At 38.6% G+C, this 25,132-nt stretch overlaps 1 protein-coding gene and 1 pseudogene across 1 annotated transcript in view; one reads left to right on the top strand and one right to left on the bottom strand.

Annotated features, from left to right (window-relative positions):
* FAF1 (Fas associated factor 1) overlaps positions 1-25,132 on the top strand; it is a 500,302-nt gene that overhangs the window by 36,734 nt on the left and 438,436 nt on the right. The window lies entirely within an intron of this gene.
* LOC110575277 lies at positions 4,717-5,131 on the bottom strand (annotated as a pseudogene).

The raw sequence follows: 25,132 nt of genomic DNA, 5'->3' as shown, positions 1-25,132 counted from the left end.
AGGTATACTTCTATAAGATAAAATGCACAGATCTTAATAGTACAGTTTTATAAATGTCAATAAAAGTATATTCATGAAATCATAACTCCAGTTAAGATGTAGAACATTCCTATCACTTTAAAAGGCTTCCTCATGTCCTTTCCTGTCATTTCTCCAACCTCTAGAGGCAATTGCTATTCTCATTTCTGTTGCCATAGATAAGTTTTTCGTACTTTAGAATATCATGTATATGGAATCATATAGCATATATGTTTTTCTTATTTCCTATTCTCACTCAACATAATGTTTTTGAGATTTATCCGTGTTGATGTATGAATCAGAAATGCATTCCTTTTTACTACTGAGTAGTATTCTATTGTATAAATACATCACAATTTATTCATTTGTTGATGGATATTTGGGTTGGTTCCTTTTTTGACTATTATGGATAAAGCTGATATTAACATTCTTACATAAATCTTTTTGTGGATATTCATTTTATGAAGGTTTTTATTTCTCTTGAATAAATACTTAGAAGTGGAATTGCTGGGTCATAAGGTAATGTATTAACTGTTTAAGAAAGTGCCTAATGGTTATTCAAAGTGGTTTACCATTTAAAATTCTCCCAACAATGTATGAAACATACCAGTTAAAGTTTTTTGTTTTATTTTACTTTGAAAGTTTGTTGATTTATAAGTATTCTTCCTAAGAGGCAGTATGGTAGGGAGAAAGAATAAAGACTCTAGAATTAGTCTGTGGAAAAATGTTTTAAGTATTAAAGCAGTCTTGCTGTCTGAGAACCATTCTCCATATACATATGTATGTGGAGAATATATATACAAATATGCATGTGTGCGTGTGCACGCGTGTATGTGTGTATGCCTCAATATATAAGACAGAACTCTAGATGCAGTTTTTTCCTCTGTGCAGTATTTACCTAATTTATGAGGATTAGAATTGGCGTGTAGTTTACCGGTTTGAGATGGTGACATAAGAGGCTCAACTCAGCTATTCTCATGGACACACCAAGTCTACAGCCACATATGGAAACATTCCCTTTGAAAGAAATACGGAAACAAGCTGAGTGACTCCTACTCATTGGGTAAATGAGATAAAATTCATCAAAAAAGATGAGGAGAGGCTGAGAAACAATCTTACCATAAAAACCAACTCCTGGTTAGCAACATACCTGGGAGGGAAGGAACAACTCCCAGCTTCTTCCTGAAAAGAAAAGGTTTTGGATCCCACATCTGGTGCCCCGACTTCTAAGACTTCCATTTGAGGGATGTGCCCCCAAAACATCCTGCTTTGAAAGAAAATAGGGCTTGTGTTCATGAGACCCACAAGGCTATAGTGAACTCAGAGGCAGCTCTTGAAGGGCTTTTGTTGACTTAACTGTAGCTAACCCCCCAGGGCCAAGCACACAGGTAGCAGACTGAAACGTACCCAGTCTTTCCATGAAAGAGCCCCTCTTAAAAGCTTCAGTCTGGGGGGCAGGCTTCTAATTTAAGACCTATCTAGGGGCCAACTGCAATAGTCTCCAGAGACCACAGAGGCTAGCAGGCACCATCTTCCTGCTCATCCTCCGCCTTGCACCAGGTCTTCACTATCTCAGAAAGGAGCTCACGCACACATCTGGCACTAGGGTTTTTGCAGCTACTGACCAGGGATGCCCCTTGATTGCCTGGCTCTTGTGGCCAGCATGGCTTACATTCATGAGTACACAGGACTGTAACAAACAGAAACAGTTTTTAACCAGCAATCCTCCAGGGCACGTACAGAGGCAGCAGGCAGAAATGCCTAGACTTTTTGTGAAAGAGGCCTATTTGCATATTATAGTACTGCAGTCTGAGGGGGAGGCTTTTATTTTAACACAAATCAAGGAGCCAACTGCATTACTCTTCAGAGAATGGGGAGGCTGATGGGTGCCATCTTCATGCTTACTCTCTGCCTTGTGCCATATCACTGGTGGATCCACGAAAGGAGCTTGTGCACACATCTGGCAGCCCAGCTTTTGTGGCTGTTGTCCAGGGAGACGTATGATGATAGCCTGGCTCTGGTGGCCAGCAGGGCTTGTGTTCATGGGTTCATTGGGAAGGTAGCAAAGAAACAGTTCTTGGGCGCCTGGGTGGCTCAGTCGGTTAGGCGACTGCCTTCGGCTCAGGTCATGATCCTGGAGTCCCGGGATCGAGTCCCGCGTCGGGCTCCCTGCTCGGCAGGGAGTCTGCTTCTTCCTCTGACCCTATCCCCTCTCATGTGTTCTCTCTCTCTCATTCTCTCTCTCTCAAATAAATAAATAAAAAAAATCTTTAAAAAAAAAAAAAAAAAAAAAAAAAAAAAGAAACAGTTCTTAAGTGGCTGTCACCCCAGTGCGGACAGATATACCCATCCCCAATCTTTTCGTGAAAGAGATATATTTACTCACTTCAATAGCTGCTGCCTGAAGATCCAGCTCTTAATCAGCCTACATCTAGCTGCTGAGATCCTCCCCTTTGGGATACTGACAGTTTTTGGCACACCTTCAACTACTGGGAGCCATTAAGAACAAAAAAGTGTGCTTGGATGATCATAAAAGTTTGAGAGACAACCAAGAGCTATGGCAGGATTGAAAGATAAAGTTCATCTCCTACATAAGACCACTACATCAAGACTGGAAGGGGTAGCTGTTTCATCTAATGCTTAGCAACCGGCCCAGAGAGTCAAGGAAAATGAACAGAGTATATTCCAAGTGAAAGAAAATGGTAGAACCCCAGGAACAGATCTTAATGAAACAGAGATAAGTGATTTACCTGAAGAGTTCAAAATAGGGGTGCCTGGGTGGGTGGCTCAGTTGATTAAGCATCTGCCTTCAGCTCAGGTCATGATCTCAGGGTCTTGGGATTGAGCCCTGTGTTGTTGGGTTCCCTGCTCAGTGGGGAGTCTGCTTCTCCCTCACCCTTTGCCGCTCTCCCCAACTCATGTCCACGCATGCACGCGATCTCTCAAATAAATAAAATCTTTAAAAAATTTTTTTTAAAAAGTTCAAAATAACGGTCATAGAGATGCTCACTGAGGTCAGGACAGCAATGCATGGCAAAGTGAGGATTTCAACAAAGAGATAGAAAATACAATAAAGTACCAAAGAGATATCAAAAGAGCTAAAGAATACAACAATTGAACTGAAAAATTCAATGGAGGTATTCAGAAATGGACTAGATGAAGTAGAAGATAGCGAGCAGCAAACTTGAAGACAGGGCAGTGGATTCATCGAGAGGGTCAAAAAGGACAAAGAATGAAAAAGTGAAGATAAGGAACTTATGGGACAACATCAAATCAGTATTTACATTATGAGGCTTCTCAGAAAGAGAAGAGAGAGAAAGGGGCAGAAAACTTATTTGAAGAAATAGTGGCTAAAAGGGGCACCTAGGTAGCTCAGTTCGTTAGGCGTCTGCCTTCAGCTCGGGTCATGATCACAAGGTCCTGGGATCGAGTCCCACATCAGGCTCCCTGCTCAGTGGGGAGTCTGCTTCTCCCTCTCGCTCTGTTCCTCTCCCCTGCTTGTGCTCTCTCTCTCTTATTCTCTCTCCCCACCAAATAAATAAATAAAAAATCTTAAGAAAAAATACATAGTGGCTATAAACTTCCCAGACTTGGGGTGGGAAACAGACATCCAGACCCAGAGAGTTTTTTTTTTTAAGATTTTTATTTATTTATTTGAGAGAGAGAGAATGAGAGACAGAGAGCACGAGAGGGAAGAGGGTCAGAGGGAGAAGCAGACCCCCCGCTGAGCAGGGAGCCCGATGTGGGACTCGATCCCGGGACTCCAGGATCATGACCTGAGCCGAAGGCAGTCGCTTAACCAACTGAGCCACCCAGGCGCCCCAGACCCAGAGAGTTTTAAATAAGTTAATCCAAAGAGACCCACACCAAGATACATAATAATCAGATTGCCAAAGTTAAAGATAAGGAGAGAATCTTAAAAGTGAAAAGGGAAAAACAACTTGTTATATACAAAGGACACCCCCCCTCCCCCATAGGACTGTAAGCAGATTTTTCAGCAGGTACTTTGTAGGCCAGAAGGGAGTGGCATGGTATATTCCAGGTGGTGAAAGAAAAATTGCCAACTAGTAATACTCTGCCTGGCATAACTTCAGAATTGAAGAAGAGATAAAGAGTTTCTCAGACAACAAAAGCTGAAGGATTTCATCACCAATAGATTGGCCTTACAAGAAATGTTAAAGGAACTTCTTTTTTTCCCCCCCCAGCATTGCCGTTTACTTTTTGGGGGAGAGGATAGGAGGAGGGCGGAGAGAAACAGTCCCAGGGAGTCTCCGGAGTGTCTGAGACTGGTAATACAATGATGGGATGTGATGGAAGGTCCCCAGGATCCTTTTTGCTATTGTTTTCTAGACTTTGATGAAAATGATATGACACATGTGTAATTGGCTAGCATGTGGTATTCAGTAAACGTCAGTTGCCTTTTCTAGCCAGGCTCTCCACAGGCTATACCTAGGTATCTCCATCCTTCCTGTTTCAGGGAATGAAGCTCACCTACAGAATGAGGGAACAAGAAGTGCAGTACAGTTTGGGTAATGCAGTTGGCTAGCTGGCTTGGTGGCAGGGCCTCACTGTGTCCCCATCCTCCCCATGCAGCTCTGCCAGGATGGGGCTGAGAGTAGAGGTTCCCAAGAGGCTTCCCTGAGGCCTAACCAGCTTGTCTTAGAAGACTCCATGTGGAGGGCTATGGGCTGCAGCTCTTTAGTGTACAGTCCTCTCTTTTTTGACGATGATAATTGTAGGGAAAGAAGTGGACACGGATGCTGATTTCGCAGGCGGTCTTCAGGGTCTCAGCAGCCTTGCTGTGCTCAGTGTCTTGGAAATCCACGTTTCACAGCTAGGACATTGTCCCCTTCCTGATGTCCAATGTGCATCGGAGTCAGGAATCACCTTGGAGATAAAGATGCCTGGCTGGGAGGGCTTTCCTCCTCGGATATTAAATCCCAACTGAGTTCCAGGGGGCTTCTTCAGTGTGACATTGGGGCAGAAACTGGGTCAACTCATTGTTGTAGTCTGGGTGATAAGCCCTCTCAAGAGGCAGAATCTATGCTGGGGGATTCTCATAGGCAGGCAGGAAGACCCAGGGGTAGTCATCATAAGGAATCTGGCTGTCCATCTCCAGCAAGGCCCCATAGGCCTCAGGAACCTCTGGCTCCACTCCTAAAGGAACTTTTTAAAGCTGAAATGATAGTTAATTAGTACAGGAAAACATGAAAGCATAAATCTTACCAGTAAAGGTAAATATATGGTTAAATTCAGGATAATCTAATGTTGTAATGGTGGTGGATTAATCATTTATAAATCTAGTATGAAGATTAAAAAGACAAAAATAGTAAAAACAACTAGCAACAGTAGTTTTTTTGATGGAAACACAAGATTAAAAGATATAAATTATGACATTAAAAACATAAAATGTAGGAGGGGAAAGAGTAAAAATGTAGAACTTTAGAATGCATTCAAACTTAAGTTGTTATCAACTTAAAGTAGACTGTTACAAATATGTTTTATGTAAGCCTCATGGTAACCATAAAGCACAAACTTATGGTAGATACACGAAAAATAGAAAGGAATCTAAGTACACCACTAGAGAAGATCATCAAATCAAGAAGGAAGAGAGCAAGAGAAGAAGAAAGGAACAAAAGGATTACAAAATAGCCAGAAGACAATTAACAAGATGGCAGTAAGTCTGTACCTGAATAATTACTTTAAATGTAAATGGACTAAATTCTCCAATCAAAAGACAGTTGCTGAGTGGATACAAAAACAAGACCCAACTATATGCTGCCTACAAGAGACTCATTTCAGCTTTAGGGATACACACAGACTGAAAGTGAAGGGATAGAAAAAGATATTCCATGCAAATGGAAACAGAAAGCCGGGGTATAGACTCCACGACAAAGACTTTAAGAAGACACAAAGAAGGTCATTATATAATGATAAAAGCATGAATCTGACAAGAAGATATAATATTTGTAGATACTCATCACCTAACATAGGGGCATCTAAATATATAATGCAAATATTAACAGGCCTAAAGGGAGAAATAGACAACAGTGCAATAATAGTAGGGGACTTTAATACCCTGCTTCATCAGTGGATAGACTATTTAGACAAAATAAAGAAACATTGGCCTTTAAGGTTAACATATTAGACTAGATGGACCTAACAGTACAGAACATTCCATCCAAAAAGCAACAAAATTTATATTCTTCTCAAGTGGACATGGAACATTTTCCAGGATAAATTACTTGGTTACAAATGTGTAGTAATTTTTTTGCCTTCTGACACACTCATCAGAGGAGTAGGGGAAAACCGAAAGAGCTCCATTCACAAGTGGCAGGCACCATTATCTCCTAATTCTAAATCACTAGGTGAATAAAAACTAACTGTATAGGCTCCTCACCTTGTCAGATTCTTTCCACAACATACCATGTGGCAAATATGATAGCCTCATTTCTGTATGACTGAGAAATACTAAGTTTCTTTTGATAATCATTGGTTTAGTGTAATTACTAGCACCTCCAACAACAATAGCAGTAACAGAAAAAACAATATATGAAAGAGAAAGAATAGCCAAAATATGATTACACTTGTATAAGCCCTTCCATCATCATGTCAAAATCAAATTAACTCACCAGGTGCTCCCTCTCTTTGGTGTCATAGACCCTAAGATATGCCCTACTTTCTTCTTTGAGTAATAGCTATGATTGTAGTCTCATCCCTTGAGATTTTTCTCAGAAATAGGACAGGTCCTCAGTTACTATATATATTATACAGGTCTTTTTATAGCCCAGGTCCCATTACCAGCATTATATCCTGAAGCATCTTGAAGCTAGAGTACTCCTGTTCAGTGGGAGTCCTCTAGGGAGGGGGTTCCAGTATGGTGGCTGAAGCCCCAGCTATCCACAGAGATGGTCATGCAACATACATGAAAATCACATTTCCTTGCCTGTCAAAGAATGTAGATTCAGACTACCTCATACTCTTTTTGAGATTTGCCATCTTTTTTCTGCTTCTTTCTCCATTTTTAGCTGCATTACCGCTTTGGGGTAAAACAAGATCTCTATCTGTTGAGTAGCTTAGTAACAGTCAAACAAGATAATCTCAGTTGGCAATTGAAAGGGGAAAGAGAACTGGTTGGGAAAATTTAATTTGAGGAAACAGCATCTGAAACCACCATGCTGTATACATAGAAAAAAGTTTATAATGTTGCATATACTAATTGTCAGGTGTCATGTATATTCTAAATACTGTAGAAGTTAGGAAGAGAGCTACATAATGATGGACAAATGATAGCTCATTCTTAAAGATAAGGTTAAGGAAGGAAGGGATAGACAATACAGATAGGAAAATCAAAATGGGAATCATAGGGTTCATATGTATGTCATATGTTGGGAGACAAAATTAACTGTAGTCAAGTGGAATAGGTTTGCAGAGGCCAGACTATAGATAGGCTTTGAATACTATGGAAGATTTTTCTTTTTTTCTTCCTTTTTTTTTTTTTTAAGATTTTTTAAAAAAGATTTTATTTATTTGAGAGAGAGAGAGAGAGAGCCAGAGAGGGAGTATAATCAGAGGGGAGGCTCAGAGGAAGAAGCAGATTCCCTGCTGAGCAGGGAGCCCGATGCAGTGCTCGATCCCAGGACCTTGGGATTATGACCTGAGCTGAAGGCTTAACCAACTGAGCCACCCAGGCACCCCCATGGAATATTTTTCAATAGAAGAAGTGAAATGGTTAAAACAGTATTTTACGAAGATTAATCCGATATTGGTGGGTAGAATGGATCAAAAGAGGAAAATACAAAACACAAAGAGTACTATAACACTATCATAATATTTTAGATATTTGGTACTGAGAATCTAAATGAGTGTAGTGATATGGAGTGGAATAGATGTGAATTTAAAAAAAAATCCCTAAGAAACAGTGATCAAAATTAGGTGACTGAATAGGAAAGGGATTAGAAGTTTGAAGGAGTGACTGAAAGATGATTAAAGTTTATGTCTGAATGAGTGGGAGAATGGTAGTTCTGTTACAGTAAACAAGGAAGCCTTTAAAATGTATTTCATCTTAAATTTTCCTCAGGGTTCTTGTGATAGGAAGAATAATGGCTCCCTAACGATGTTCATATCCCAATCTCAAGAATTTATCAATGCGTTACCTTACATGACAAAAGCTACTTTGAAGATGATTAAGTTAAGGATGTTTAGATGGAGAAATTATGCTGCATTATCCAGATGGCCCCAATATAATCACAAGGGTCCTTCTAAGGGTTTGGCAAGAGGGTCAAATTTAGAGAGAAGGTGACTTGACCACAAAAGCAGAGAGATGAAAGGGTTTGTAATGCAAGACCAGGCTCCGAAGATTGAGGACGGCCTCCAGAAGCCTGTAGCTTCCAGAAGCAAGTAAACATTTTTTCTCAAAGCCTCCAGAAGTGAAGCAGCCCTGTTGATAACTTTTTTAGGACATCTGACCTCCAGTATTGTAAGGTAATGAATTTGTGTTGCCTTAAGATACTAAGTTTTGGGGCGCCTGGGTGGCTCAGTTGGTTAAGCAACTGCCTTCAGCTCAGGTCATGATCCTGGAGTCCCTGGATCGAGTCCCGCATCGGGCTCCCTGCTCCGCAGGGAGTCTGCTTCTCCCTCTGACCCTCCCCCCTCTCATGTGCTCTCTCTCATTCTCTCTCTCAAATAAATAAATAAAATCTTTAAAAAAAAAAAAAAAAAGATACTAAGTTTTGTGGTAATTTGTTAAGGGAGTAATAGGAAACTAATACCATTCTCTCAGCCCTCCCACTTGGGTAATGTCATCCATGCCAGTGGCTTCCCTTACGACCCATATGATGACTATCAAAAATAAAATTCTAGGCCCATGTTTCTAACCAATGGACAGCACATCCTGAAAATCTTACAGTTGCCTCAAAAGTATTGGGTTCAATTTGTGTAAACTGTGAATAGAAATGTCTCTCAAATCTGACGTGTACCATTGCCACTATTCCCCCCGGAATTTAAGAAATTGAGGTAAAGAACACAGAACATAGCATTTACAATCTTAACCTCCTTGAAACTTGTTTCTCATTGTTAAGATGGATATAACGGTATCCACTTTTTAGGGTTGTTGAGAAGATTTAATGAGATAATGTAAGTTGCTTGGCTTACAATAAATAACTTGTTTGCTCTGAATGGGTAAGAGTTATGCTGGGTGTTCCAAATGATTTTGAATGTTCTCCATTGGCCTCATTTCCCTAGTTTGAGAATTATGTCAGTTGAGTTTGCTGATAGTTAACTTTTTTTATCTTATCTGTAAGTCTTAGGGTGAAAGAGAAGAAACCATCTGGAACAGACACCTCTATATCTGACTCAAAAGGCTATGAATAATTTGACTAGAATCCTAGCCTTTTATTGGTTTCTTGGGCTTTTGAATGATAATTTAGTTCCTTGTGTAATACTTAGGGAGGCAGATAACTTTGATTATTAATTTACAGCATTTATAATTCACCAAAGCAACTTTTATACTTGATTTATTAAATTAATTTTGTCTCACAGAGCATAGCATTTTTGTTAGTTAACAATAAACTGAAGGGGGAAAACAGCTAATTGGAATGAGGAAGCATTTCTTCCAGGCCTGGAAGGTGCTTTCAAAACCAAACTGTTACATTCAATATAAAGTCGATATAAATGTAACTAGTAGAACATTTAGAACCTAGATATTACGCAATATATAGTATTTTTACTTGATGTTTTTTCTGTTCAGGATTTTATCAAGGATACTGAATTACATGTAGTTGTTGTCTGCTTAGGTTCCTCTTGCTGTGATAGTTTCTCAAGCATTCCTTGTTTTTGATGATTTTGATGATTTTCAAGAGTCCTTGTCAGGTTGTCCTTCAGTTAGGATTTGTCTGATGTTTTTCTCATGATTAGACTGGAATAATGGTTTTTTGGGAGGAAAACCACAGAGATAGATTACCATTTTCTTCACATGACAGCATTGTTGATACTGACCTTGACCACCTGGCTGGGATCAAGTTTAAGTTTTTCCACTGTAAAGTTACTCCCTCCCTCCCATTTATATACTGTACTCTTGGGAAGGAAGTCATTATGTGCATCCCACACTTAGGGAGTAAGGAGTAACACTCCGTCTTTGTGAAGGCTGAGTATCTACATAAATTATTTGGAATTCTACATGGGGGGTTTGCCTCTTATTTATTTGTGCGCATGTGTGTGTATCAGTCAGAACTCATGCATATTTATTTTATACTTTGGGTTATAATCCAGTAACAATTTATTTTGTTGCTTGAATGTCCCAGTTTTGACTATGGTCTTTCAGTGAATGACTGCATTCTTCTTACATATCCTTATCATTGTGTGTGTGTTTTGTATTTGAACACTTACATGTTCTCTGGCACTGTAAGGTGTTCCAGGCTAATCTTCAATATAGCCTGTCCCAATCCTAGAATCAGACATTACTCCAAGGAACCCTGGTTCGTTTTATGGGGGAATAGTATTAGAAACTAAGATGTAGGTGCATTGTTCTTGATTTTGACCTACTTCCCCCAAAACATACCATAATTTCACGCATCCATGATGCTTTCTCTGTGCAGAGTATTCTCTACCTTTTTTCTGCCTGGAAACTCCCATTTCATCTTTCAAAAGCCTATTCAAGGACTACTTTCTCTGGGAAGTAGTTCTTTGATTCTCTCTGAGTCATTTACTCTCTTTTAAAAATTCTTTTACACATTTTGCATACTGTTAAAGTTGTTTTGAAGTTTTTATGTGTAATATTAATTTCAGGTGTATGATACAGTGATTCAACCCTTCCATGCATCTGGTGCTCATCACAATAAGGGCACTCCTTAATCCCCATCACCTATTTAACCCATCCCCTAATCAACTCCCTTCTGGTAACCATCAGTTTTCTATAGTTAAGAGTTTGTTTCTTGGTTTGCCTCTTTCTTTTCCCCCCCCTTTGTTTATTTGTTTCTTAAATTCCACACATGGGTGAAATCATATGGTATTTGTCTCTCTCTGATTTATTTGCTTAGCATAATACTCTCTAGCTCTGTCCCTGTCTTTGCAAATGGCAAGATTTCATTCTTTTTGATGGCAGAGTAGTGTTCCATTGTATATATATACCACATCTTCTTTATCCATTCATCAGTCAGTGGACCCTTGGGCTGTTTCCGTAATTTAGCTATTTTTTTTTTTTAAGATTTTTTATTTTGTATTTGACAGAGAGAGTACAAGCAGGGGGAGAGGCAGGCGGAGGGAGAGGGAGAAGCAGGCTCCCTGCTGTGGGGCTCGAGCCCAGGACCCTGGGATCATGACCTGAGCCGAAGGCAGACGCTTAACCATTTGAGCCACCCAGGTGCCTCCATAATTTAGCTATTGTTGATAATGCTGCTATAAACATTGGTGTGTATGTATCCCTTTGAATTAGTAATTTTGTATTCTTTGGGTGAATACCTAGTAGTGTGACTGTTGGATTGGATATCCTCTTATAGTTTTGTTTGTTTACATATGTATTTGCCCTGCTAGACAGTGAGCTTTTTCATGACAGTGGTTGGGTCATTCTCATTATTTAAAAAAACCTACAAAACAAACAAAAAAACCCATTTGTTTTTGAGAGGAAAAGAAGTAGTGGTGGTGATAATTAAAGGGGGACTTGGGTGAATGGTTTTTTCAAAATTAGAATTTGAAAGAGAGCATACTGCTTACTATACTTAAGCTCTTTTGCTTTTTATACAACTGTCACTCAATGTCATTTGAAAAGGAAGACCCATTTTGTTGTCTTAATCAGAATATGGTAAAAAACAAAGATAACAAATAGACCTCTAGGCATTTTAAGCAGGAAGGGGTTTAATACAGAGAATTAGATGCTAATGAAATCTTTGGCTGGGTTAGAGAAAAGGCCTTTGCTTTCAGGAAGTAAGTGATTATAGGAATAGCTATAACTTCTGCCTGTGATCTTAACTATTTGCAGTTCTGAAGCCAGTGGTTTGTAAGAGCTCACTTGGAGGCCATGGCAAACTTCATGTTTTCAGTCTGCTCAAGGTTTTATCTTTTGCTGCAAGGAAGGATTCATTTTATTTTATTTTTTTGGCCTTTACCTAGGATTAACTGTGAACCTGGGGGATTTTTCATATACATGACAACTCATATGACTGCCTTTCTCTAAAGGTGTCTTATTTTTATCATTTTTAAAAAATATTTTTATTTATTTATTTGACAGAGAGAGATACAGCGAGAGAGGGAACACAAGCAGGGGGAGTGGGAGAGGGAGAAGCAGGCTTCCCGCCGAGCAGGGAGCCTGATGTGGGGCTCAATCCCAGGACCCTGGGATCATGACCCAAGCCGAAGGCAGCCGCTTAACTGACTGAGCCACCCAGGTGCCCCATTTTTATCATTTTTTGTTTAAAGCTGTGGTTAATGCTAACCAGGAATGGGTGCTATTGTTAAAGAATTTGTTTGAGTGGGAGATATGAACTAAACAGATAGAAATACATGTATTTGTCAGTATGTATTTGTGTGTGTTTGAAGAAATTCTGTTTGTTTTCAAGGAAAGCCATACATGTTGTTCATTTTGACATCTTATTAAACTTTTGCTTTTTTGGTCACTTCTAGTGTGCTTCTGAAAGCTTGCATGTAGTGATGGTCTTGTGCTTGAGAGTGGGCACCCACTGCTTTGTAAACAGTACTTATATAAGGCTCCAAGTCTTGAAAGACTTAAAATAGCTGTCACACACTCACTTTTTGGCTGCTTTCATGGCCACATTGGTGACTTTGTTAGCATCAGCTGTCTTTCTTTTTCTCCATGGCCTTGATGACCCCAATGGCCATTGTTTGTCTCATATCATACACAGCAAAGTGACTAAGGGGCAGGCACTTTGAGAAGCTTTCCAGCTGGGTCCCCATACTTCAAAGCTTTGAGTTGTCTTCAGGCTTCTTGCCTGAGCTGCAGTTAGTCATCTTCTACAACTCAGCAAACTTGCAGGTGATATGGGCCATGTGGCAGTCCTGTGATGTGACAGGAATGGTTGTGATATGACAGGAGTGGTTGAGAATGGTTACCTGAGAGACAAAGGTACCCACCTCTGAAGGCAGGCTGTTTCTTGCAGCCTGTTGTCCCACCTGATGTTCTTTACTGAAGTGCTTTTCATGTTGATGCCCATGCTGTAGTTGGGCAGGGCCTGTGGTGCATGCATCTCTAGAGGCTTGACCTCTGTGGGTGATGTTGCAGGGGGCAAAGGTCACTACCAATCTGTACTTGACAAAGGCTGATTCCACTCCACCCATGGGCTTGGTGTTGATGCCCCCAGTCTTGTAGATGACCTGCAAGGGCATGTTGGTAGGTCAGGCTTGGGGGGTGGGGGGAAGAGATAATGGAGACCAGCACATCTAGTAGTGTCATGCTTGCCACGTTCCCTTTTTTCCTGGTGGTCTTCCAATCTTTGAACCTGTGTGTCTTGCTGTTGGTAGTCAGCATGTTGTCCCTGTGCCAGCCTGAGATGGTCACAAAGACCATAACCTCAGGGTTACAATCAGTCTTGTCAACGTAGGCATTACCTCCTTAATGATATTATCAAAGCACTCTTATGAATAAGATAATTATAAAATTATAATTTTAATATAAAATGCATTAAGATGAGAGAAAAATAATTTAGGAAGAGTGTTTTAATACTTAAACAAAGTCTATTTCAATATGTTGTGTTAGGAATTTGTTTATCTGGTTGCTAAGGAAACTTTTGACCTTTGTTTGACATTCATTCTTTTTTTTTTTTAAGATTTTTTTTTCTTTCTTTTTTTTTTTTTAAAGATTTTATTTATTTATTTGAGAGAGAGAATGAGAGACAGAGAGCACGAGAGGGAAGAGGGTCAGATGGAGAAGCAGACCCCCTGCTGAGCAGGGAGCCCAATGCGGGACTCGATCCCGGGACTCCAGGATCATGACCTGAGCTGAAGGCAGTCGCCCAACCAACTGAGCCACCCAGGCGCCCTTTTTTTAAGATTTTATTTATTCATTTGAGAGAGAGAGAGAGTGCGAGTGCACAGGTGGAGGGGAGGGGCAGAGGAATGGGGAGAAGCAGACTCCCTACTGAGCAGGGATCCCAGTGTGTGGCTCTATCTCAGGACTCTGGCACCATGACCTGAGCGGAAGGCAGACGCTTAACTGACTGAGCCACCCAGGTGCCCTGACATTATTTCTTTAAAAGAAAAATTGACCCTTGAGTTTAAATAGAAATTCACTTTAGTCATAATTAAAATCTCTCCATACCACTTGCCTTTTTTAAAAAAGTGACATAAATTTTTCAAAAACTTAGTGCTGTATAAAATTTGAATATTTTCCTCTTACCCAGTCACTTAATGGAGAGAGAGAGGAAAGCAATTGAAAGGCAGTAAGGTGAGTGCATTTGCAAACTTAGAATTTTAAAAATCAAAAAACTAAAATTTCAAAATTTAAAATAAAAGTGTATACTCATACATGTATTATCTGAAATAGACCCTACTGTGTCAAATCAGACCTAATGCAATGGTATAGATATGATGACAATATAGTACATGCACTGAAAAAATACATGACACCAAAAAGGTGATATTACATGTAGCCATAAGATAGTCAAATTTTTTTCTCTTCATTAATTTATTCATTTATTTAACATCTATGTGCTAGGCACCATGCTGAGTAGTTGGGGATACATTTCTCATTAAAGTCTGGTGGTCCTACAAACTAATATGAAGATTTGGAAGAAAAATCTGATAAACCAGGAAAAATTGAAGGTGTGAATGTCTTACAACGCATTAAGTTTACATATTTAAAATATATCTATACCAGAAAACATACTGTTGGTTTTTATAAAATGTACTGAAGTATAGATTCAGATTGGTAAGATTTATCTAGACTTTAAAAACACAAAACGATATTCTTTCATATCTGAATTCATATATATAATGTAAAAATATAAAATATGCTGGTGTAACTCTCAGACTGTTGGAGAAGGAAGAAGGAAAGGATATAAAATAGAGAAAGATTAGGGACTTAAACCATCTGTAAATTTTTCTCACTTAAAAAATGGATTTGAAATATTTATGACAAATAATAAAATTGTTAAATGTGGGTGGAGGGGTATACCAGGGTATGGAATGTTTTTCCTTTTATGTTCAAGAAATTTTATTATAAAAAGGAAAGAAAAATAGTGAATGATAGACTTTTAAATAGTGTGAAAGACTGAGCTAAAGACCCTCTCTATTAATGCTTAATGAAATCAACCAACAAAATAAAACAGCAATAACTACAAAAAATTAAACATGTTCAAACTAGAGAGCAAGAAAGCAGAGTTCTCAGATACTAGAACTCAAAAGGGAAATCACTGCCTTTGGAGTGGCCAGTTGCTGAAGGCAAATGGCCTTTTAAACTTCATATAGATAACAGTATTGCTGGACGTTGATCTCATGCCTGGAGTTGAAGGCTAAGACCTTAGGCCTGTATAAGCAAGGAGTTGTAAAAGCCTGGTGTCTGTCTCTGAAATAATATCTGGTAAAATTCTACCCATAGATTCAGGGACGTGGTAAAGAAAGGGAGTTTTGACTTAGGAACATTGGTGGAAAAGGCATCATCCTCAAAAAACTGGAACTACAAGATTATATCAAAAGGTTAAGTCTCTGAATTTAAATAAGAAATAAGAATAAGACAAATAAGAACTGGTCCAGAACTAATGAAATGCTTAAAGTTTCAGCCAAGGTAAATGCAAGAGACACTTTGTAAGGACACCACCAAACCCAAAGCATGAAAATAAATCCTGCTGAAGAGGAACTTAATGTCAGAAATTATATGCCACAGAGAAGCCACAATCACAGTCAGCAGATGCCAAAACTGAAGAACTAAGAACTTGAGAATTGATAACAATGTCAAAGAGACTTTGAAGTGGATGTTTAAAATATGTGAAGCAACAGAGAATAGAATTCATAAGATAGAAACAGTATAGTGACAATTATAGAATGGGTTTTTAAAAAGAATCTGTGGGCGCCTGACTGGCTTAGTTGGTAGAGCATGCAACTCTTGATCTAAGGGTCATGAGTTCAAGTCCCACATTGCATGTGGAGCCTACTTAAAATAAAAAATAAATAAAATATTTAAATAAAAAAATAAAAAGAATCTGAAAGAAAGTCCTGAAAGAAAAAAAAAAAACTGAATAGATGAGTAAATTAGAAAGCTACATAGTTAAAAAAAAATGAAATAGGAGATTAGAGCAAATCATCACAGTAAAATATAGAGAGCATTTAAAAGATGACATAGAAGCTAGAATGAGATGCAGCTACATGACCAGTAGGAGATATGACAAGGAGAATAGATTATGTGGGAGAGATAATACCCAAGTAAATAAAAGTGGAGGATGTCCCAGATTTATAAAAATACCCTTAAACATCAAACACTATGCCAGAATAGCAAAATCAAAAATAACTGCTAAATTCTTTATAGATTTTGGATACTAACCCTTTATCTGATAAGTCATTTGAAAAGTCTTCTCCCATTCTCTAGGTTGCCTTTTAGTTTTGTTGGCTGTTCCCTTTGCTGTGCAAAAGCTTTTTATCCTGATTAAGTCCCAATAGTTCATTTTTGCTTTTGTTTCCTTTGCCTTTGGAGACGTGTCTAGCCAGAATTTGCAATGGCCAAGGTCAAAGAGGTTGCTGCCTGTGTTCTTCTCTAGGATTTTGATGGTTTCCTGTTGCACATTTAGGTCTTTCACCCATTTTGAATTTATTTTTGTGTATGGTGTAAGACAGTGGTCCAGTTTCTTTATTCTGCGTGTGGCTGTCCAGTTTTCCAACACATTTATTGAAGAGACTGTGTTTTTTCCATTGGATATTCTTTCCTGCTTTGTTGAAGATTAGTTGACCATAGAGTTGAGAGTCCATTTCTGTGTTACCTGTTCTGTTCCATTGATCTATGTGTCTCTTTTTGTGCCAGTACCATACTGTCTTGATGATTACAGCTTTGTAATACAGCTTGAAGTCTGGAATTGTGATGCCTCCAGCTTTGGTTTTCTTTTCATCATTCCTTTGGCCATTTGGGGTCTTTTCTGGTTCCATACAAATTTTAGGATTCTTTGTTCCAACTCTGTGAAAAATGCTGGTTATATTTTGAGAGGGATTGCATTGAATGTGTAGATTGTTTTGGGTAGCATAGACATTTTAGCAATATTTATTCTTCTAACCATGAGCATGAAATGTTTTTCCATTTCTTTGTGTCTTCCTCAATTTCTTTCACAAGTGTTCTATAGTTTTCAGAGTACAAACTCAACACCCAAAAAAATAAAAAATCCAGTCAAGAAATGGGCAGAAGACATGAACAGCATTTCTCTAAAGAAGACATTCAAATGGCCAACAGACACATGAAAAAATGCTCACCATTACATGGTATCAGGGAAATACAAATCAAAACCACAGTGAGATACCACCTCATGCCTGTCAGAATGGCCAAAATGAACAGCTCAGGAAACAACAGATGTTGGTGAGGATGCAGAGAAAGGGGAACCCTCTTACACTGTTGGTGGGAATGGAAACTGGTGTAGCCATGCTGGAAAACAGTATGGAGGTTTCTCAAAAAGTTAAAAATAGAACTACCCGATCATCCAGCACTTGCACTACTGGGTATTTATCCAAAGGATACAAACAGCGATTTGAAGGGGCACATGTGCCCCAGTGTTTGTCGCAGCAATGTCCACAATAGCCAAACTATGGAAAGAGCCCAGGTGTCCACTGACAGATGAATGGATAAAGAAGAGATGGGATGGATATATATATAGATAGATAGATAGATAGATCACACACACACACAGGAATATTACTCTGCCATCAGAAAGAATAAAATCTTGCCATTTGCAGTGACATTGATGGAACTAGAGGGTATTATGCTAGGTGAAGTATGTCAGAGAAAGACAAATACCATATGCATTCACTCATATGTGGAATTTAAGAAACAAAGCAGATGAACATAGGGAAGGGAAGGCAAAATAAAATAAGATGAAAACAGAAGGGAGGCAAACCATAAGAGACTCTTAACTATAGGAAACAAATGGAGGGTTGCTGGAGGGGAGGTGTATGGGCAGATGGGGTAATTGGGTGATGGGCATTAAGGAGGGTACTTGACGTAATGAGCACTGGGTGTTGTATGCAGCTGATGAATCACTAAATTCTACCTCTGAAACTAATAATACAGTATATGTTAACTAGATTGAATTAAAAAAAATAAACAAAACAAAATAACTGCTAAAGGCTACCAGACTGAAATAGTTCGAAAGCAAATAGGAAGATTGTAAACCCAGTCATATTTCATTAAATGTGAATGTTTTAAATACACCATTAAAAGGCCAGAGATTGTCAGACTGGATAAAAAAGACCTGACTAGGCTATCTAGGAGATGTGCACTGTATAAATAAAGCAACGGTTATGTTAAAAGTATGCAAAAAATTATATTATGAAATTATTGAAAAGCTTAAGTGGTTGTTTGAGTAGCAAACAAAATAGACATTAGGATAAGGGATATTACCAAAGGTAAAAGGAACAAAACGGTAAGAGAATCTATTCTTCCAGGAGATACTATCCCGTGTTTGTGTATATTCAATGTATCAAGCAAAAATGAGCAGAACTGAGGGTAGAAATAGACAAATTCAAAATTATTACTGGAGATTTCTACAGTCTTCTCTTAGTGATTAATAGAACAAATAGGATCAGTGAAGATATAAAAGATTTGAAGAAAACTATCAGTAACTAGACTTAATTGGTTTAATTGAACTATAATATTAATTTGTTATAAATTTATAAAGTACTTCACAACAGTGGAAGAATACAGATTTTATTTTAGTGCATATGAAATATTTAGCAATACAAACCATTGGCTGGGGAAAGAAGTCTTGATAAATTATAAAGGATTGATACCATATAGAAGTGATTGATGATGGGGTGCCTGTTGGCTGGGTTGGTGGAATATGCAACTCTTGATCTTGGGGTTGTAGGTTTGAGTCCCATGTTGGATGTAGAGATTACTTAATAAAATCTTTAAAAAAGTGATCAATGATGGGATAATTCTTCATCTTCATGAGATGATTCTTTTATTTTTTATCAAGAATGAAGAAGCCATTACTAAAGATCCTCCAGATTTAGAAGTATAATGGGAGAATGTGTTCTCTGACTATGATGGAATTAACATAGAAACCAATAACAAAAGGATGTGTGGGAAACCTCTAAATATTTGGAAATTAAGTAACATCATTTCAAATATAATGCATGGTCCAAAGAAGAAATTATGAGGAAATCTAGAAAGTATTTTGAGTTGAATGATAATGAAAGCACATATATCAAGATTTGTGACATAGGAAAAGCAGTGATTAAAGGTAAATATGGGGGCGCCTGGGTGGCTCAGTCGTTAAGCGTCTCCCTTCAGCTCAGGTCATGATCCCAGGGTCCTGGGATCGAGCCCCACATCGGGCTCCCTGCCCAGCAGGAAGCCTGCTTCTCCCTCTCCCACTCCCCCTGCTTGTGTTCCCTCTCTCTCTGTGTCTCTCTCTGTCAAATAAATAAATAAAATCTTTAAAAAAAAATAAAAAAAAAAAGGTAAATATGGAGCTATAAATGCTTACATTTAGAAGAGAAAAGATTTAAAACCATTGATCTAAACTTCCACTTTAAGCAACTTAAATGAAAAATAAGCGGAAGGAAGCAAATAAAGATAAATGCAGAAATGAGTGAAATAAAAAACAATAAAAATAATGGAAGCAAAAATACTGGTATTTTTTTCTAGGTTGTCCACTTACATTTTTAATTCACCAGATATTTTTTATCACAATTATTTTATATTAGTGGCTTGAGTTTTTTTTTATCACCTTTTTATTGAAGTTTAACATACTGAAAAGGGCACAAATCATTAAGTGTATCCTTCAGTGAATTTCTTAAAAAAATTTTTTTTGAGTATAGTTGATGCACAATATTGCATTAGTTTCAGGTGTGCAGTATAGTGATTCATCTTCTTTATACATTATGCTATGCTCACCACAAGTGTAGCTACTGTCACTAGACAACGCTATTACAATATCACTGACTATATTCCCTGTGTTGTACTTTTAGTTCCATGATTTACTCATTCCATAACTGGAAGCTTGTATCTCCCACTCCTCTTTACCCATTTCACCCATCCCTCCACCCAGCTTCCTTCTGGTAACCATCAGTTTGTTCTCCATATTTAATAGAAATCTAACTAGGCTGATCTAAGAGTACCTCCCTCCCCACACACAAACACATTACCAGTGATAGGATAATTCTTCATCTTCAGAAAATAATTCTTTCACACTTCATTAGGAATGAAGGTGGGGGCATTACTATAGATCCTCCAGACCTAAAAGCACATTAGGAGAGAATTATGAATGGCTTTTGCCAGTTCTTTCAACAATTGAGAAGATACATATTACTCATATTAAGAAATACATTTGAATATATTTATAACATTTTAAAAAAGTAAATTGATCATTAAAAACCTTCCTTAAGAAAACTCTAGGCACAGATCACTGGTGGATTTTGTCAAACAGTTTAAGGATGAAAAAAGTACCAGTCTACGTAGACTATTTCAGAAAATAGATGAGGACATTACCCTTGTACCCAAATCAGACAAAGACACAGGAGAAGAAAACTATAGACCAAAATCCTCGTGAACATAGATGTGAAATCCATAAAATACTAGCCGTTGAATCCAGGGACATGGAATTTAATATATCCTGACTGAATGGGGTTTATATGAAAAATGTAATATTGATGTATCATTTTATTTATTTATTTATTTATTTTTAAGATTTTATTTATTTATTTGACAGAGAGAGAGATAGCGAGAGCAGTAACACAAGCAGGGGGAATGGGAGAGGGAGAAGCAGGCTTCTTGCCGAGCAGGGAGCCCGATGTGGGACTCGATCCCAGGACCCTGGGATCATGACCTGAGCCGAAGGCAGACGCTTAGCAACTGAGCCACCCAGGCGCCCTTGATGTATCATTTTAAAGTCAGCCAATGGAATTCACCATATTCATAGGTTTAAGGAGAAAATTCATATGATCACCTCAATAAATACGGGAAAATATTTCACAAAATTCAGTACCAAGTCATGGTAGAAATTTTTAGGAAGCTGAATAGAAGGAAAGCTCAGCCTGATAAAGAGTAAATGAAAAACCTATAGCTAATATCATAGTTATGCTTTCCCCCAAGACAAGATAAAGACAAGAATGTTTGCTCTCATCACTTTTATTCAGCATTTTTTTTTACATTTCATTTATTTATTTTTATTATTATGTTACGTTAATCACCATACATTACATCATTAGTTTTTGATGTAGTGATCCATGATTCACTGTGTATAACACCCAGTGCTCCGTGCAGTACATGCCCTCTTTAATACCCATCACCAGGCTAACCCATCCCTCCAGCCCCCTTCCCTCGAGAACCCTCAGTTTGTTTCTCAGAGTCCATAGTCTCTCATGGTTCGTCTCCCCCTCCGATTTCCACTTCATTCTTCCCTTCCTGCTATCTTCTTCTTCTTCTTCTTTTAAACATAAAATATATTATTTGTTTCAGAGGTACAGGTCTGTGATTCAACAGTCTTACACAATTCACAGCGCTCACCATAGCACATACCCTCCCCAATGTCTATCACCCAGCCACCCCATCCCTCCCACCCCCCCCACTCTAGCAACCCTCAGTTTGCTTCCTGAGATTAAGAATTCCTCATATCAGTGAGATCATATGATACATGTCTTTTTCTGATTGACTTATTTCGCTCAGCATAATACCCTCCAGTTCCATCCACGTCGTTGCAAATGGCAAGATTTCATTCCTTTTGATGGCTGCATAATATTCCATTGTATATATATACCACATCTTCTTTATCCAGTCATCTGTCGATGGACATCTTGGCTCTTTCCATAGTTTGGCTATTTTGGACATTGCTGCTATAAACATTGGGATGCATGTTCCCCTTTGGATCCTTACATTTGTATCTTTGGGGTAAATACCCAGTAGTGCAATTGCTGGATTGTATGGTAGCTCTATTTTCAAGGTTTTGAGGAACCTCCATACTGTTTTCCAGAGTGCCTGCACCAGCTTGCATTCCCACCAACAGTGTAGGAGGGTTCCCCTTTCTCTGCCTCCCCGCCAACATCTGTCGTTTCCTGACTTGTTAACTTTAGCCATTCTGACTGGTGTGAGGTGGTATCTCATTGAGGTTTTGATTTGGATTTCCCTGATGCCGAGCGATGTTGAGCACTTTTTCATGTGTCTTTTGGATGTGTTCTTTGGAAAAACGTCTGTTCACGTCTTCTGCCCATTTCTTGATTGGATCATTTGTTCTTTGTGTGTTGAGTTTGATAAGTTCTTTATAGATTTTGGATACTAGCCCTTTATCTGATATGTCATTTACAAATATCTTGTCCCATTCTGTCGGTTGTCTTTTGGTTTTGTTGACTGTTTCTTTTGCTATGCAAAAGCTTTTTATCTTGATCAAGTCCCAGTAGTTCATTTTTTGCCCTTGCTTCCCTTGCCTTTGGCGATGTTTCTAGGAAGAAGTTGCTGCAGCTGAGGTCGAAGAAGTTGCTGCCTGTGTTCTCCTTTAGGATGTTGATGGACTCCTGTCTCAAATTTAGGTCTTTCAACCATTTTGAGTCTATTTTTGTGTGTGGTGTAAGGAAATGGTCCAGTTTCATTCTTCTGCATGTGGCTGTCCAATTTTCCCAACACTATTTGTTGAAGAGACTGTCTTTTTTCCATTGGACATTCTTTCCTGCTTTGTCAAAGATTAGTTGACCCTAGAGTTGAGGGTCCATTTCTGGACTCTCTATTCAGTTCCATTGATCTATGTGTCCATTTTTGTGCCAGTACCATACTGTCTTGATGATGACAGCTTTGTAATAGAGCTTGAAGTCCGGAATTGTGATGCCGCCAGCTTTGCTTTTCTTTTTCAACATTCCTCTGGCTATTCGGGGTCTTTTCTGGTTCCATACAAATTTTAGGATTATTTGTTCCATTTCTTTGAAAAAAGTGGATGGTATTTTGATAGGGATTGCATTAAATGTGTAGATTGCTCTAGGTAGCATTGACATCTTCACAATATTTGTTCTTCCAATCCATGAGCATGGAACGTTTTTCCATTTCTTTGTGTGTTCCTCAATTTCTTTCATGAGTATTTTCTAGTTTTCTGAGTACAGATCCTTTGCCTCTTTGGTTAGATTTATTCCCAGGTATCTTATGGTTTTCGGTACCATTGTAAATGGGATAGACTCCTTAATTTCTCTTTCTTCTGTCTTGTTGTTGGTGTATAGGAATGCCACTGATTTCTGTGCATTGATTTTATATCCTGCCACTTTACTGAATTCCTGTATGAGTTCTAGCAGTTTTGGGGTGGAGTTTTTTGGGTTTTCCACATAAAGTATCATATCATCTGCAAAGAGTGAGAGTTTGACTTCTTCTTTGCCGATTTGGATGCCTTTTATTTCTTTTTGTTGTCTGATTGCTGTGGCTAGGACTTCTAATATTACGTTGAATAGCAGTGGTGATAGTGGACAGCCCTGCCGCATTCCTGACCTTGGGGGGGGAAGCTCTCAGGTTTTCCCCATTGAGAATGATATTCACTGTGGGTTTTTCATAGATGGCTTTTATGATATTGAGGTATATACCCTCTGTCCCTATACTCTGAAGAGTTTTGATCAAGAAAGGATGCTGTACTTTGTCAAATGCTTTTTCTGCATCTATTGAGAGGATCATGTGTTTCTTGTTCTTTCTTTTATTAATGTATTGTATCACATTGATTGATTTGCAGATCTTGAACCAACCTTGCAGCCCAGGGATAAATCCCACTTGGTCATGGTGAATGATCCTTTTAATGTACTGTTGGATCCTATTGGCTAGTATTTTGGTGAGAATGTTTGCATCCATGTTCATCAAGGATATTGGTCTGTAATTCTCCTTTTTGATGGGGTCTTTGTCTGGTTTCGGGATCAAGGTAATGGTGGCCTCAAAATGAGTTTGGAAGTCTTGCTTCCATTTCTATTTTTTGGAACAGTTTCAGAGGAATAGGTATTAATTCTTTAAATATTTGGTAGAATTCCCCTGAGAAGCCATCTGGCCCTGGGCTCTTGTTTGTTGGGAGATTTTTGATGACTGCTTCAATTTTCTTAGTGGTTATAGGTCTGTTCAGGTTTTCTCTTTCTTCCTGGTTCAGTTTTGGTAGTTGATACATCTCTAGGAATGCTTCCATTTCTTCCAGGTTATCTAATTTGCTGGCATGGAGTTGCTCATAATACGTTCTTATAATTGTATTTCTTGGTGTTGATTGCGATCTCTCCTCTTTCATTCATGATTTTGTTGATTTGGGTCATTTCTCTTTTCTTTTTAATAAGTCTGGCCTGGGGTTTATCAATCTTGTTAATTCTTTCAAAGAACCAGCTCCTAGTTTCGTCAATCTGTTCTACTGTTCTTTTGGTTTCTATTTCATTGATTTCTGCTCTGATCCTTATTATTTCTCTTCTCCTGCTGGGTTTAGGCTTTATTTACTGTTCTTTCTCCAGCTCCTTTAGGTGTAGGGTTAGGTTGTGTACTTGAGACCTTTCTTGTTTCTTGAGAAAGGCTTGTATTGCTATATCCTTTCCTCTTAGGACTGCCTTTGCTGCATCCCAAAGATTTTGAACAGGTGTGTTTTCATTTTCACTTGTTTCCATGAATTTTTTTTTAAGATTTTATTTATTTATTTATTTGAGAGAGAGTGCACACATGAGAGGGGGGAGGGTCAGAGGGAGAAGCAGACCCCCTGCCGAGCAGGGAGCCCGATGCGGGACTTGATCCCGGGACTCCAGGATCACGACCTGAGCTGAAGGCAGTCGCTTAACCAACTGAGCCACCCAGGCGTCCCACCATGAATTTTTTTTAATTCTTTAATTTCCTCGTTGACCCATGCATTCTTTAGTAGGACGCTCTTTAGCCTCCATGTATTTGAGTTCTTTCCGATTTTCCTCTTGTGATTGAGTTCTAGTTTCAAAGCATTGTGGTCTGCAAATAGGCAGGGAATGATCCCAATCTTTTGGTACCGGTTGAGACCTG

Source organism: Neomonachus schauinslandi, chromosome 4, assembly GCF_002201575.2.
Source record: "Neomonachus schauinslandi chromosome 4, ASM220157v2, whole genome shotgun sequence".
Lineage (NCBI taxonomy): Eukaryota > Metazoa > Chordata > Mammalia > Carnivora > Phocidae > Neomonachus > Neomonachus schauinslandi.
Note: the sequence above shows the minus strand (reverse complement) of the source record. Positions and strands in the feature narration are given on the sequence as shown.